Source organism: Eschrichtius robustus, chromosome 1 (genome assembly GCF_028021215.1).
Source record: "Eschrichtius robustus isolate mEscRob2 chromosome 1, mEscRob2.pri, whole genome shotgun sequence".
In the NCBI taxonomy this organism is placed as follows: domain Eukaryota; kingdom Metazoa; phylum Chordata; class Mammalia; order Artiodactyla; family Eschrichtiidae; genus Eschrichtius; species Eschrichtius robustus.
The window spans coordinates 136,353,225-136,366,123 of NC_090824.1; the positions used below are offsets into that span (position 1 = coordinate 136,353,225).

General features: G+C 37.7%; 1 protein-coding gene across 13 annotated transcripts in view; it reads left to right on the plus strand.

Moving 5' to 3' along the window:
* PEAK1 (pseudopodium enriched atypical kinase 1) overlaps nucleotides 1–12,899 on the plus strand; it is a 301,070-nt gene that overhangs the window by 51,619 nt on the left and 236,552 nt on the right. For all 13 annotated transcript variants that reach the window (XM_068556176.1, XM_068556169.1, XM_068556116.1 and 10 more), the window contains exon 2: nucleotides 20–83. The gene's annotated coding sequence lies outside the window, so the exon portion shown is untranslated. The remainder of the gene's footprint in view (nucleotides 1–19; nucleotides 84–12,899) is intronic.

Sequence of the window (12,899 nt, forward strand, 5' to 3'; positions counted from 1 at the left end):
TTCCTTTTTTTCAATTCAGGTATCTGCCTAAACTGGAAGTTATGCTGTAGACATTTCTTTGTGGATTTGTCTGGAAACCTAAGGTGAGTTATTTTATAGATGCATTTGCCTTTTAAGATATATTTTATAATGAGAAATAATTGTTTCTGAAAAATTTAAGGCATTAAAAATTTAATGTCTTGTCCTCTGAGAGTTTTAATAGGAGGCAAATACTATTTATTATAAAGCTACATATATAGCATGCTTACTTTTAGTTTGTAGGACATTTGATTGAAACAAATGAAGCTGGTTCTAGCAATTAAAATAGTTTTGAGTGTATTTTTCCTTTGTTTTTTATACTCAAAGTTTGGAGTTCACACTGCTGTTCCCTGACACGCACTTGAGAAAGATATTGGCATTATAATCTGATATTCTTGAAGGCAAACCTTCAATTAGTTAAGTCGTAGATTATAACAACTGGTAACTATTTTAATAGTTCAGTTATTAAGAGTTTTCTACCACTCTGTTCTCTTGGAGTTGATTATTTTCTCTAGTTCCCTCTGTTTGTGGGGGGGGAGCTTATAAAAATAAGGATATATCCTTTAGTATGTTAGTGTTTGGTTTCTGTAGATAGCATTCCACTCTAAAGATAGTATCATAGCTCTTTCCCTTTTCTTACATGTCTTGGCTCAAATCTTCTTCATCTTTTAATTTTTTAAATGTACCATTATAAGTCCATCATCTGGTCTTTCCACCTTGAGTCCAGCTGCTCTCTAAGCCATTCTTGTCACACTTACGAGGGTGCTTTTTCTAAAAGATAAATGTCATCATGTCAGTCCATGACTCAGAATCCTTCAGTACCTTTACAGTGTTCAAAGGATATTTTAGACTCCTACAGAGCAGTATAATCTGCTTTATATCCATTTTTCCATCTCACTAGTGCTCTAGGAATGTTAGGAACTAACATTTTAAGAAAACAGCTTTACTGAGAATAATTTACATACCATGAAATTCATCCATTTATTTAAATTTGATGTAATTTATTGTATTTACAGCGTTATGCAACTATCACCACAGTCTAATTCTAGAATATTTTCATCACTTCAAAGAGACATCAGAACTCATTAGCAGTCACTATCCATTCCTCTCTCTACTCAGTCCCTGGCAGCTACTAATCTACTTTCTCTCTATAGAGCTGCCTATTCTGGACATTTCATATAAATGGAATTGTATAGTATGTGGTCTTTTGTGACTTACTTCTTCCATTTAGCATAAAGTTTTCAAGGTTCATCCATGGTTCATCATGAACCAGTTACTTCATTCCTTTTTATGGCTAAATAATATTCTATTTTATGTGTCAGGAGTTTAGCTGAGCTTGTGAGAGAGAAGTGAGTTGGGGGGCAGGGGTAAGGGCTGAGCTTCCAGGTGTCAAGGTAGCTGATTAAAAACAACATTCCAAAATGAAAGTAACATTCTAGTCTTTATTCACTTACTGAGATAGTATAAGCAAGAGGCTAAACCTGAGAAAGTGCAGGCCCTCTCACTCAGGTGAATCAGTACAGGGTGGGAGGGGGGGTTGTCTCACTGCTGAGGGAGCCCCAAACAAAAGGTTCCTGCAGTTTTATGGACCCAGGCCTGGTTGGAGGGTGAGACGGAAGGACTTGGAGTGGAAAAGTACTGAGTCAGAGTAGAGAAAAAGTGTCTTTAATGTTTCCTCCCTAATGAGAAGATCTCAGAAGAGGCACCTGAAGAAAGGCCTCAGCTGCAGGCCACATATAAAGAAACTTCTGGAAGAAGGTACCTGGGCTAGGGATGCAGCTGTGCTAAAGAGCATGGTCAGTCAGGGGTGCCTGGGTCCTTGACTGCAACTCTCTTCAGAGACTGCAGTGCACTGGCTGTGCACCAAGTCTGGTCAGGGGAGGGCAGATTTCCTATGTGAGGCCTGCCAGGGCCTTTGTAGTCATTTATGGTTGGGTTGGAAAAGTCACACGTCAATTTCTTGGTCAGGAGCTGGACTCTGAAATATGCGTGTACCATATTTTGCTTATCTGTTCATCAGTTGGTGGACATTTAGGTTGTTTCTACATTTGGGTTATTATGAATATTTTGCTATGAACATTTGTGTATAAGTTTTTGTGTGTCATTTGGTCAATCTATGTTTAACATTTTGAGGAGCTGCCAAACAGTTTTCCAAAGTGACTGTATCATTTTTCATTCCCACCAGTGATGTATGAGGATTTGTTTCTCCATATCGTCACCAGCATTTGTTATTATCCTCTTCCTTTTTTTCTTTTTTTCAATTACAGCCATTCTAATGGATGTAAAGTGGTATCTCATTGTGCTTTTGATTTGTATTTCCCTAGTGGCTAATGATGTTGAATACCTTTTCATGCGCTTAATGGCCATTTGTATATCTTTCTTTGAGAAATGTCTATTCAAATCCTTTGCCCATTTAAAAATTAGGTTATCCTTTTATTGTAAGAGTTCTTTATATATTCTGGATACAAGTCACTTATGAAATATATGATTTGCAAATATTTTCTCCCATTCTGTGAGTTGTCTTTTCACTTTTTCAATATTGTTCTTTAAAGCACAAAAATTTTAAATTTTATCTGTTTCTTTTGTTGCTTATGATTTTGATGTTTTATCTAAGAAACCATTGCCTAATCCAACGTGATGGAGATTTATTCATATTTTCTTCTAAATGTAAGTTTTATTGTTTCAGCTCTTAAATTTAGGTCTATGATTCATTTTGAGTTAATTTTTATGTATGGTGTGAAGTAGAGGCTCAGCTTCATTCTTTTGCATTCAGATATCTAGTTGTCCTAGGCCATTGGATTATCTTGGCACCCTTAAAGAATATCAGTTGACCATAAATGTAAGGATTTATTTCTGGACTTTTAATTCGATTCCATTGATTAATACATCTTTCCTTGTGCTAGTATCACATTGTCTGATTACTGTAGTTTTGTAGGAAGTTTTGAAATCCCGAAGTGTGAATTCTCCAACTTTGTTCTTATTCAAGGTTGTTTTGACTCCTCTGGTGCTTGCATTTTCTTTCTTTTTTTAAAAAAATATTTATTTATTTATTTTATGGCTGCGTCAGGTCTTAGTTGCGGCACTCGGGCTCTTCATTGCAGTACACACGTGGGCTTCTCTCTAGTTGTGGCGCACAGTCTCCAGAGCGCGTGGGCTCTGTAGTTGCGGCGTGCAGGCTTAGTTGCCCCACGGCATGTGGGATCTTAGTTCCCGGACCAGGGATTGAACGGGTGTCCCTGCATTGCAAGATGGATTCTTAACCACTGGACCACCAGGGAAGTCCCCCCTTGCATTTTCATATGAATTTTAGGATCAGCTTGTCAATTTCTACAAAAAAAGATCCGTCTGGGATTTTGATAGAGACTGTGTTGATCTGTATTATGAAACTGTAAATCAGTTTGGAAACTTTACAATAGTAAGCCTTCCAATCCATGAACATTGGAGGTCTCTTCATTTATTTAGGTGTTCTTTAATTTCTTTCAATGATGTTTTATAATTTTCAACGTATGTCTTGTGCTTTTTTTGTCAAATTTATTCTTAAGTCCTTTATTCTATTTCATAGTATTGTGAATGAAATAGTTTCTTTACTTTTGTTTTTGGATTGTTCATTGCTGGAGTATAGAAATGTAATTGGATTTTAAATCGTGCACCCTGGCTGAACTATTAGTTCAACTGTTAGTTCTGGTAGTTATTACTTAGAATTTTTTTATATTGAATATCTTGTCATCTGCAAATAGTGATAGTTTTATTTCTTCCTTTCCAATCTGGATGCCTTTTATGTCTTTTTATTACCTAATTGCCCTGACTAAAACCTTCAGCACAGTGTTAAATAGAAGTGGTGAGAGCAGTCATCCTCATCTTGTTCCTGATCTTAGGGGGAAAGAATTCAATCTTTTAGCATTAAGTATGATGTTACCTGTGGGTTTTTCCTAACTGCCCTTTATCAGGTTGAGGAAGTTCCCTTTTATTCCTAGTTTGTTCAGTGTTTTTGTCATGAAAGAGTTAACATTTATTGAGACCTTTCAATATATGCCAGACCCTATGCTAAGACCCTATTTAATTTAATTTTCATAGTAGTCCTTTGAAATAGAGATTGTTATTTTATGTCATTGAGCTGGTAAATAGTAGAATCAGATTTCAAAACTTGTATGCTGAACGATTATCAATTAAATTCCCTGTACATACCATGCTGATTTATATGTGTGCCTTTGTACATTCTAGTTGCTGCCTCTTAGAATGCATGCTCCCTCTCTTTCTCCATCATGAAGCTACCGCAGCACTTTGTACCTATAACTATCATAGTACTATTTCACTGTGTTGTGATTGTTTGCATATATTTCTCTCATTTTAGAATCTGTGCTCCTTGAAGTCAGGGACTTTGTCATATACATCTTTGAATCTCCAGTGCATATTGTAGAGATAGAAGAGAGATGTGTCACAGAAGCCAGGGGATTAGAGGGTTTCAAGAAGAGTGTCAGGAACTTCCCTGGTGGCGCAGTGGTTAAGAATCCGCCTGCCACTGCAGGGGACCCGGGCTCGAGCCCTCCGGGAGGATCCCACATGCCACAGAGCAACTAAGCCTGTGTGCCACAACTACTGAGCCTGCGCTCTAGAGCCCGCGAGCCACAGCTACTGAAGACCGTGCACCTAGAGCCCGTGCTCTGCAACAAGAGAAGCCACCACAATGAGAAGGCCGCACACCACAACGAAGAGTAGCTCCCGCTTGCTGCAACTAGAGAAAGCCCACGCGCAGCAACAAAGACCCAACGCAGCCAAAAATAAATAAAAATTTATTTAAGAAAAAGAAAAAAAGAAGAGTGGCAGAAGTCAGCAGTGTCAGATACTGCAGAGAGATAGTAAAATAAGGTTCACAAAATGACTATTGGTTTAGTCTTTTAGTGATTTTAGCAAGAGTAGCAAGAGTGGTTTTTGTTTTTGTTTTTGTTTTTTTAGTGGTGGGGACGGAAACAAGATTCTGGTAGGTTGAGCAGTGAATGGGAAATGAAGAAGAAGAGATGTCAGGGAGTAAGGACTACTGTTGTGAGAAGTGTAACTGTGAAGGGGAAGAATGAGTTTAGGGTGCTACATAGAGGAGAGCATAAGATATTTTTTAATATAGGAGAGACTTTTGAGCATGTGTATGTACAGAGCTGGTGGGAGAAGGGACCAGTTACGAGCAAGCTTGTGGAAGTGGAGAGAGGAATGACACAGAGAATAGGCTCCCCTGCAGAGGTGAAAGATTGCATCTGGAATACGAATTTGCCTGAAGTGGCCTGTTTCTTCTGAGGGAAGGATATGCCCATGGATGTAGCCAGAGATAAATTTATGGGAATGAATTAGGAAATATAGGCAGTTCCCCTTTTCTCTGAAGTGGAAAACAAGGTCCTTGGCTTGGTGATGTTGTGGTTGGCGATGTTCTGGAGGGAGGCAACAGGGGTGAGATATGGAGTTTGAAGGGAGTGGTGAAGGTTTGGCATATCTGCTGTGAGGCATGGGAGAGGTTGCTTGCCAGAAACATGAAAGTCTGAGAGCCTCTTTCTCCCCTCCCTCCATGTAAATTGAAAAAACAGGTATGTGGTCAGAAATTCAGATGGTACCAAAGGATTTACAGTGAAAAGTAAGTCTTCCTTTCACCTTAGATCCCCTGTCTTTATTTTCAGAAGAAAGTTCCATTAGCAGTTTATTAGCTTTCAAATTATTTTTGCAAATATGAATATAAATTTAAAAATATCTATATGGAATTTATTTTAATCCATGAGAATGTACTGTTCTACTTCTTCCTTTTTCAACTTCCTTTCATAACTTGGAGATCTTTCTGTATATTTAGATCTACTTTATTCATGTTTACAGTTGCAGGATATTTTGTGTATGAATATAGTATAGATGATGTAACCAGCATTTAGATAAGTTCCAATCTTTACTCTCATAAAAGCCATGCTGAATGAATAAATTCTACCTTTTAAAATAAAAATTCATTATAGTACCTTAATTCTGTGCCTTAATTTTGGATTTGTTCTGTACACACACACCTTGACAAACTGATAATATATACATACTAAAACTGAGTTGTCTTTAAAACATAAAGACATCGTCAGTATTTGAAACTGATACCCTTAGTTATCATGCTCAATTTATTTCTGGGTTTGAGTGATAAAAAATTCTGACTTCAGGTGTTTGCTATTTTTAACACTGATGCAAGAAACATTCCTGTACATGACTCTTATAGTTCATGTGCGAGAGATTCTCCTGGGTACGTAACTATGAATGGAATTGCTGGGTCATATGGTATCAGTAGTAAATATTAAACTTAAAAAGATACTCTGAAGTTTATTTCCAGAGTGATTGCCCCATTTTATCCTTCTACCATCAGTGTATAAGAGATCCTGTTGTTTTACAGTCTCTCCACTACTTGGTGTTTTCAGACTTTAAAATTTTGCTAGTTGAATGATCTAAAATAGTATCTAGTTGTGATCTTTAAAAAAACTTTAAAAGCGAGGTATAATTTTCAACTTTACAATAAAACGCACAGATCTTAAATATACAGTTCAGTGAGTTTTGACATGTGCATATACCTATATAACCCAATCCCCTATAAAAATTTAGAACATTTTTATTACCCCTTCAGTTTCCTTAGGCTCCTTCCTTGACATTCTTTTCCCTCACCAGAGCAAACCACTATTCTGATTTCTATCAATTTTTTTAAAAAAAATCATCTTTTCTCACCATCACAAACTTCTTTCCTCCCATTCTCGCTCTTTTTTAATGCCTTTTTAAAAATTTGTGGTCAAATATACGTAACAAAAAATTTATCATTTTAACCATATTTAAATGTACAGTTCAGTGGTATTAAATGCTTTCACATTGTGCAGCGATCACCACCATCTATCCCCATAACTCCTTTCATCTTGTGAAACAAACCCCCATTTTCCCCTCCCCCCAGTCCCAGGCAACCACAATAATGCTTTCGGTCTTTATGACTTTGACTACTCTAAGTACCTCATGTAAGTGGAATCATACAGTATTTGTCTTTTAGTGACTGGCTTATTTCACTTAGCATAATGTCCTCAAGGTTCATCTGTGTTGTAGTATATTTTCCCTTTCTTTATAAAGCTGAATAATATTCCATTATATGTATATACCATATTTTGCTTATCTGTTCATCTGTTGATGGATACTTGGGTTGCTTCTATGTTTTAGCTATTATGAAAAATGCTCCTGTGAACTTGGGTGTACCAATATATCTTCATGATCCTGCTTTCAGTTGTTTTGGGCTTATACCCAGAAGTGGATTTGCTGGATCATTTGGTAATTCTGTTTTCATTTTTGAGGAATCACCATATTGCTTTCCACAGCTGAAGTACCATTTAAAATTCCCCTGAACAGTGCACAAGGGTTCCAGTTTCTCCACATTTTGCCAAAACTTGTTTACTATTTTTTTCATAGTAGCCATGCTAGTGGCTATGAGATGTAGTTTTGATTTGCATTTCCCTAATGATTAGTGATGTTGAGCATCTTTTCCTGTGCTTATTGGCCATTCATATATCTTCTTGGGGAAATGTCTATTCAAGTCCTTTGCCCATTTTTGAATAGGGTTATTTTTGTTGTTGTTGTTGAGTTTTAGGAGTTCTCTATATATTTTCGATATTAATCCCTTATCATATATATGATTTGCAAATATTTTCTCCCATTCTGTGGCTTGCCTTTTTACTCCATGAATAGTGTCTTTGGATGCACAAAACAAAAATTTTCATGAAGTCCAATTTGTCTGTTTTGTCTTTTGTTACCTATGCCTTTGGTGTTATATCCAAGAAATCATTGCCAAATCCAGTGCTCTGAAACTTTTGCCGTATGTTTTCTTCTAAGAGAAAGGTCTTACATTTAGGTATTTGTTTTAGGTCTTACATTTAAGTATTTGATCCATTTTGAGTTAACTTTTGTATATCGTGCTGGTGAGGGTTCAATTTCATTATTTTGCATGTGGATAACCAGTTTTCCCAGTACCATTTGTTGAAAAGACTTTCTTTTCCTCATCGAATTGCTTTGATGACTTTGTCAAAAATCAGTTGACAGGGACTTCCCTGGTGGCACAGTGGTTAAGAATCCGCCTGCCAATGCAGGGGACGTGGGTTCGAGCCCTGGTCCGGGAAGATCCCACGTGCCGCGGAGCAACTAAGCCTGTGCGCCACAACTACTGAGCCTGCGCTCTAGAGCCCACAAGCCACAACTACTGAGCCAGTGTGCCACAACTACTGTAGCCCGTGTGCCTAGAACCCGTGCTCCACAGCAAGATAAGCCACCGCAGTGAGAAGACTGCGCACCGCAACAAAGAGTGGCTCCCGCTCACCGCAACTAGAGAAAGCCTGTGTGCAGCAACAAAGATCCAATGCAGCCAAAAAAAAAAAAAATCAGTTGACTGTGTATGTGTGTGTCTGAGTTCTGTCTTCTGTTCCATTGATGTATTTTTCTTCTTTTTGCTGATACCTTACTATCTGGATTACAGTAGCTTTATAAGTTTGGAAGTCAGGTAGTATAAGTTCTCTAATTTTGTTTTTCTTAAAGATTTGTTTTGGCTCTTCTAGGCTCCTTGTATTTTCATTTAAATATTAAAATCCACTTTTCCACTTAGGTTTTAGGATCAGCTTTTCATTTTCTGAAAAAACGTTTGTAGATTTTGCTTCACACTGTACTTACTCCACAGGTCAATTTGGAGTGAGTAGACATCTTAACACTTTATAAACATGATATCTCACTCCACTTATTTAGATCATCTTTAATTTCTCAAGAGCTATGTATTTTTTTTAGTTTTCAGTGTACAAGTCTTCTACTTTGATTTTTTTATGCTATTGTAATGGCATTTTAAAAGTGTTTCATTTCCAGTTGTTCATTACTAGTATATCATTTAATTTTGTATATTGGCCTTTGTAAGTTTTAGTAGCCTTTTTTTCTTAAGATTTTCTAGGCTTTACTATGTAACTATGATATGTATGTAAGTAAAGACAGTTTTACTTCCTCCTATCATCTTTTTTTCTTTTTTTAATTCTTTCTATCATCCTATCATTTTCCCCTTGCCTTATTTACTAACTAGAACCTTCAGTACAATTTTGAATGCAAGTGGTGAGAGCAGACATCCTTGGATTGTTCCTGATTTTGGGGAGAAAGTTTTCAGTCTTTCACCGTGAAGATGTTATCCTTGGGTTGAGTAACCCTTTCTATTCCTCGTTTGCTGAAAGGTTTTTTTTTGTTTTTGTTTTTTAAATCATAGTGGGTGATGTTGAATTTTAATTGTGGTCATAAAGGATTTTTAAAAGGAGGTATAATTGTGACTCTCATACAGATACAGAATGAGCACTTGTCAAGTATTTAACTCACTATTGAGGAAACTGATAAGACGTTAAAATCATTTCAAAGGGAAATTTGAAGAGCTACTCATTTATGTGTAGTAAAGGAATGCTGAAATAAAATTTTCAAATAAATGCAAAAATTGGTATATCTCCTGTGCAATTACCGATTGTAATCCACTGGACACAAGTAATTTGCTCTGTTGTACACAAGAATAATTCACATTATCATCAATTTTCTACATTTCATCAAATTGAAAAATTGCTCAAAGGCAATGAAAGATGGAGGTAATGTATGTGTGAACTTGAGAGAAGATTGACTAGTTTTTGTTTGTTTGTTTCTTTGTTTTTTGGTCCATTACAAAGCTTTCCATGGTTTTTCATGACACAGGGTCTTGCTTTGAAAATCTGTGATCCCCAGTGATGAACAGTTTTTCATACATGTGTTGGTTATATGCTGCACTCTGCTGTGAAATGCCTCTTCATTGTCTCTTGCCCATTTTTCTGACCATGTTCTGTTTGTGTGTGTATGTGTGTGTTACTCCTTTATATGTTATTTGATAATAGTGCATTACAAGTTGTGTGTATTGTGAACACTTTTTGCTAGTTTATAACTTGTATTTTTACTTTCTTGAAGGTATTTTTTGATGAGCAATGGTTCTTAGTATAGTCAAATTTCTCTTATTTAAGAAAATTTTCCTTACCCTGTGGTCAAAAGATAGCCATCTTTTCCACTAAGTTTTTTAAAGTTGTTTTTGATGTTTAAGTCTTTGATCCATCTGGTGTTGATTTTTCGTATGGTACGATGTTAGCATCAAATTTCACCTTTTTTTAAAAAAATAGATGTTATGGACTGACTGTATGTCATTCCCCCTACCCCAAATTCGTATGTTGAAGCTCTCACATTCAATGTGTGGTATTTGGAGGTGGGGCCTTTGGGAGATAATTAGGGTTAGATGAGGTCATGAAGGTGGGGCCCTGGTTCAATGAGATTAGTGCTTTTATAAGACTAGATACCAGAGAGCTTGCTGTTCCTTTCTGTCTTCTATGTGGACACAGCCAGAAGGTGGCCATCTGCAAGCCAGAAAGAGAACTCTCACCAGAACCTGACTGTGCTGGCACCCTAATTGCAGACCTCCAGCCTCCAGAACTGTGAGGAAGTACTTCTGTTGTTTAAGCTATCTTGTCTATGGTATTTTGTAATGGTAGCTCAAACAGACTAAAACATCCTGTTTTACATTTACTCTTTGGTACTTGATATGATACTCTGTCAGGCAGTGCTTCTGTAGGGAGGATCAGGTTTATGTCCCAGTGATATCAGGGTAGGAGTTAGAGAGCTCCAGGCCTCAGAGAGCTTGAGTCAGTCAGTCACTCCTAACCCCATACAATATGGGGTTTCTCTTGAGGAAGAGGTTTGTGTAGGAGCAGAGGGTGATGTGAAGAAGCAGCCAGGGGAGGTTAGTGTGTATCCAGCTGTTTTTCTCAGCTCCTATTTTCCTGAGGACCAGAGACCAGAGGTTGCCCCATATATGGGACCACGTCGTGTGCACATAGTTGCTGGGACACAAGTAAAGCAAAACCAGAACTTCAGTAGTTCTTTTTCTGTTTTGTTATCCCATGGCTTTGGTGGGCTGCCTCTTGCCTCAAAGCCACCATTCCACATACCAGTTCAAAATGGGTCCTTGTCACCACAGGTGTTTCTCATAGGTCTCTCCATTTTTCCTGTGTAACTTCCCCAAGGGCTGATCTTCTGAAAGGGCATCAGCAGTTTTGCTAACTAAGCATCTCTGTAGGAGTTGGAGCCAGTGTATAATTTTTCCTGGTCTTCTTAGACTTCCTTTGTATAATTACAGGTGACTTTAATCTGACCGAGCAAGTGAGTAAGTTGAAGATTCCTCAGTCACCTGCAAGCCTTCTTGCCATGTCTGAAGCCCCCTATAGAGGCTGTGTAGAGGTGTAGACTGGCTGTAACAAAGAGTCCTACAGAATCTTTTTGACCATCCAGTGGTGTTTCACTGAATTTTCACCCAGCCAGTGTTGGCTTTTTGGATAGGTGGAGCCAAAAAGCCAGCCTTTAGGTGGTGTGAGTTGCTCAGTTCTAAGAGGGTCTCTGACTTAACGCGGCTATCCTTCTGCTTAGTCATATTACTTTAAATTCTAACTCTGGATAGTCATCCTTACCCAAAATGGCCCATGAATTTTAAAGTAGTTTATTGCATCTTTCATGTAATTTGTATTCTGCTTATAATGAGTATATTAATATTAAAATGTTTTAAGTTACTTACATCAAAGAGACTTGCTGCTCCAGGAGAATGTACTATATTTATCCTGTTGTTTTTCTTACTGTCTGCTCTACCTCTCTGCCCTCCTCGAATAGTCAGTCCACCACATCATGCTATCTTCCATTATAAATCCCTGTGTTGTACTTATTTTCCTTCTTTCTGTGTGCTTCCAGGGGAGAGGCAAGGACCTGTTTCTCATTTGTTTTTGTATTCCTAGCCCTGACATAGATCCTGCCAGATTTGCCACAGAGTAGGTGCTCTATAATTGTTGAAGCAGTAAATACATAGCAAAGTACTTAAGATTCATAACAGGAGTTGCATCCCAGGGGGAAAAGTATGTACTCATAATCATGTTGGGTCCTTATTTTGGCGTAGTTAGAATAAATGGTATGTGGGGGCAGTTTGTAGGGGAGGGCTGGATCGAAAAGTACTTACTTGTAAGCTATGTCAAAAGGTTTTGATAGGGATCTCTGAAGGGTCTTAAGCAGGAGATTAACATGATTAATATTTTGTTTTAAGAAGGTGATTTTGAGAATAGTATGAAATATATATTGGAACGGAGAGACTGCTTGGAAGGTAGTCCAGACAGGATGTAACTGAAGAGGGGGTAGACTCCAGAGAGGTTTAGCAGGTAGAATCTATAGAACTTGATGACTGATATTACTAACTGTTGGTTGGGGGAGGATGGGGGCAGGGAGAAGGAGTGGAAGAAATCAGGGATGACTCCTACATTGTGCAATTAAATGGATGGTAGCGCTATTTATTCCCAGTGCATGTTCATGTATAGAAAGAACTTGTGGAGTAGGGATGGATAGGGTTTTGAAATAATTTAGTTTGAGGTTTCTCTGAGATATTCAAGTGGAGATATGCAGATCTGTCTACAATTCTTGGAGAGAGGTGGGGGCTTGAGAGAGAGATTTTTGGGTTAATAGATTTTCAGGAGTGGTTGAAGAAGAAATTGCTCAGGATTTGAGTACAAAAGCCTTGGGCACATCTAGTTTTAGTGGACAAATACAGAAAAAGGCACTGGGAAGGAGATCAAGGAGAAACCAGGTGTTAATAAAGGATTTTTCAGTAACACCGGTGGCTTCCTCTCTTCCTGGAGACCAGATTTTCCTTTCAGCACCCTCTATTTGATCTTTGTCTTCAGACCTTTTCTTACTTTGAGCATTCTCTGCTTGGAGAGATTGTAGATGAAAATAGTTTTACTTTTGAACCCAGCAATTGCTGGTTCCTTTATATTTCCTTAAATTTTGCTTGA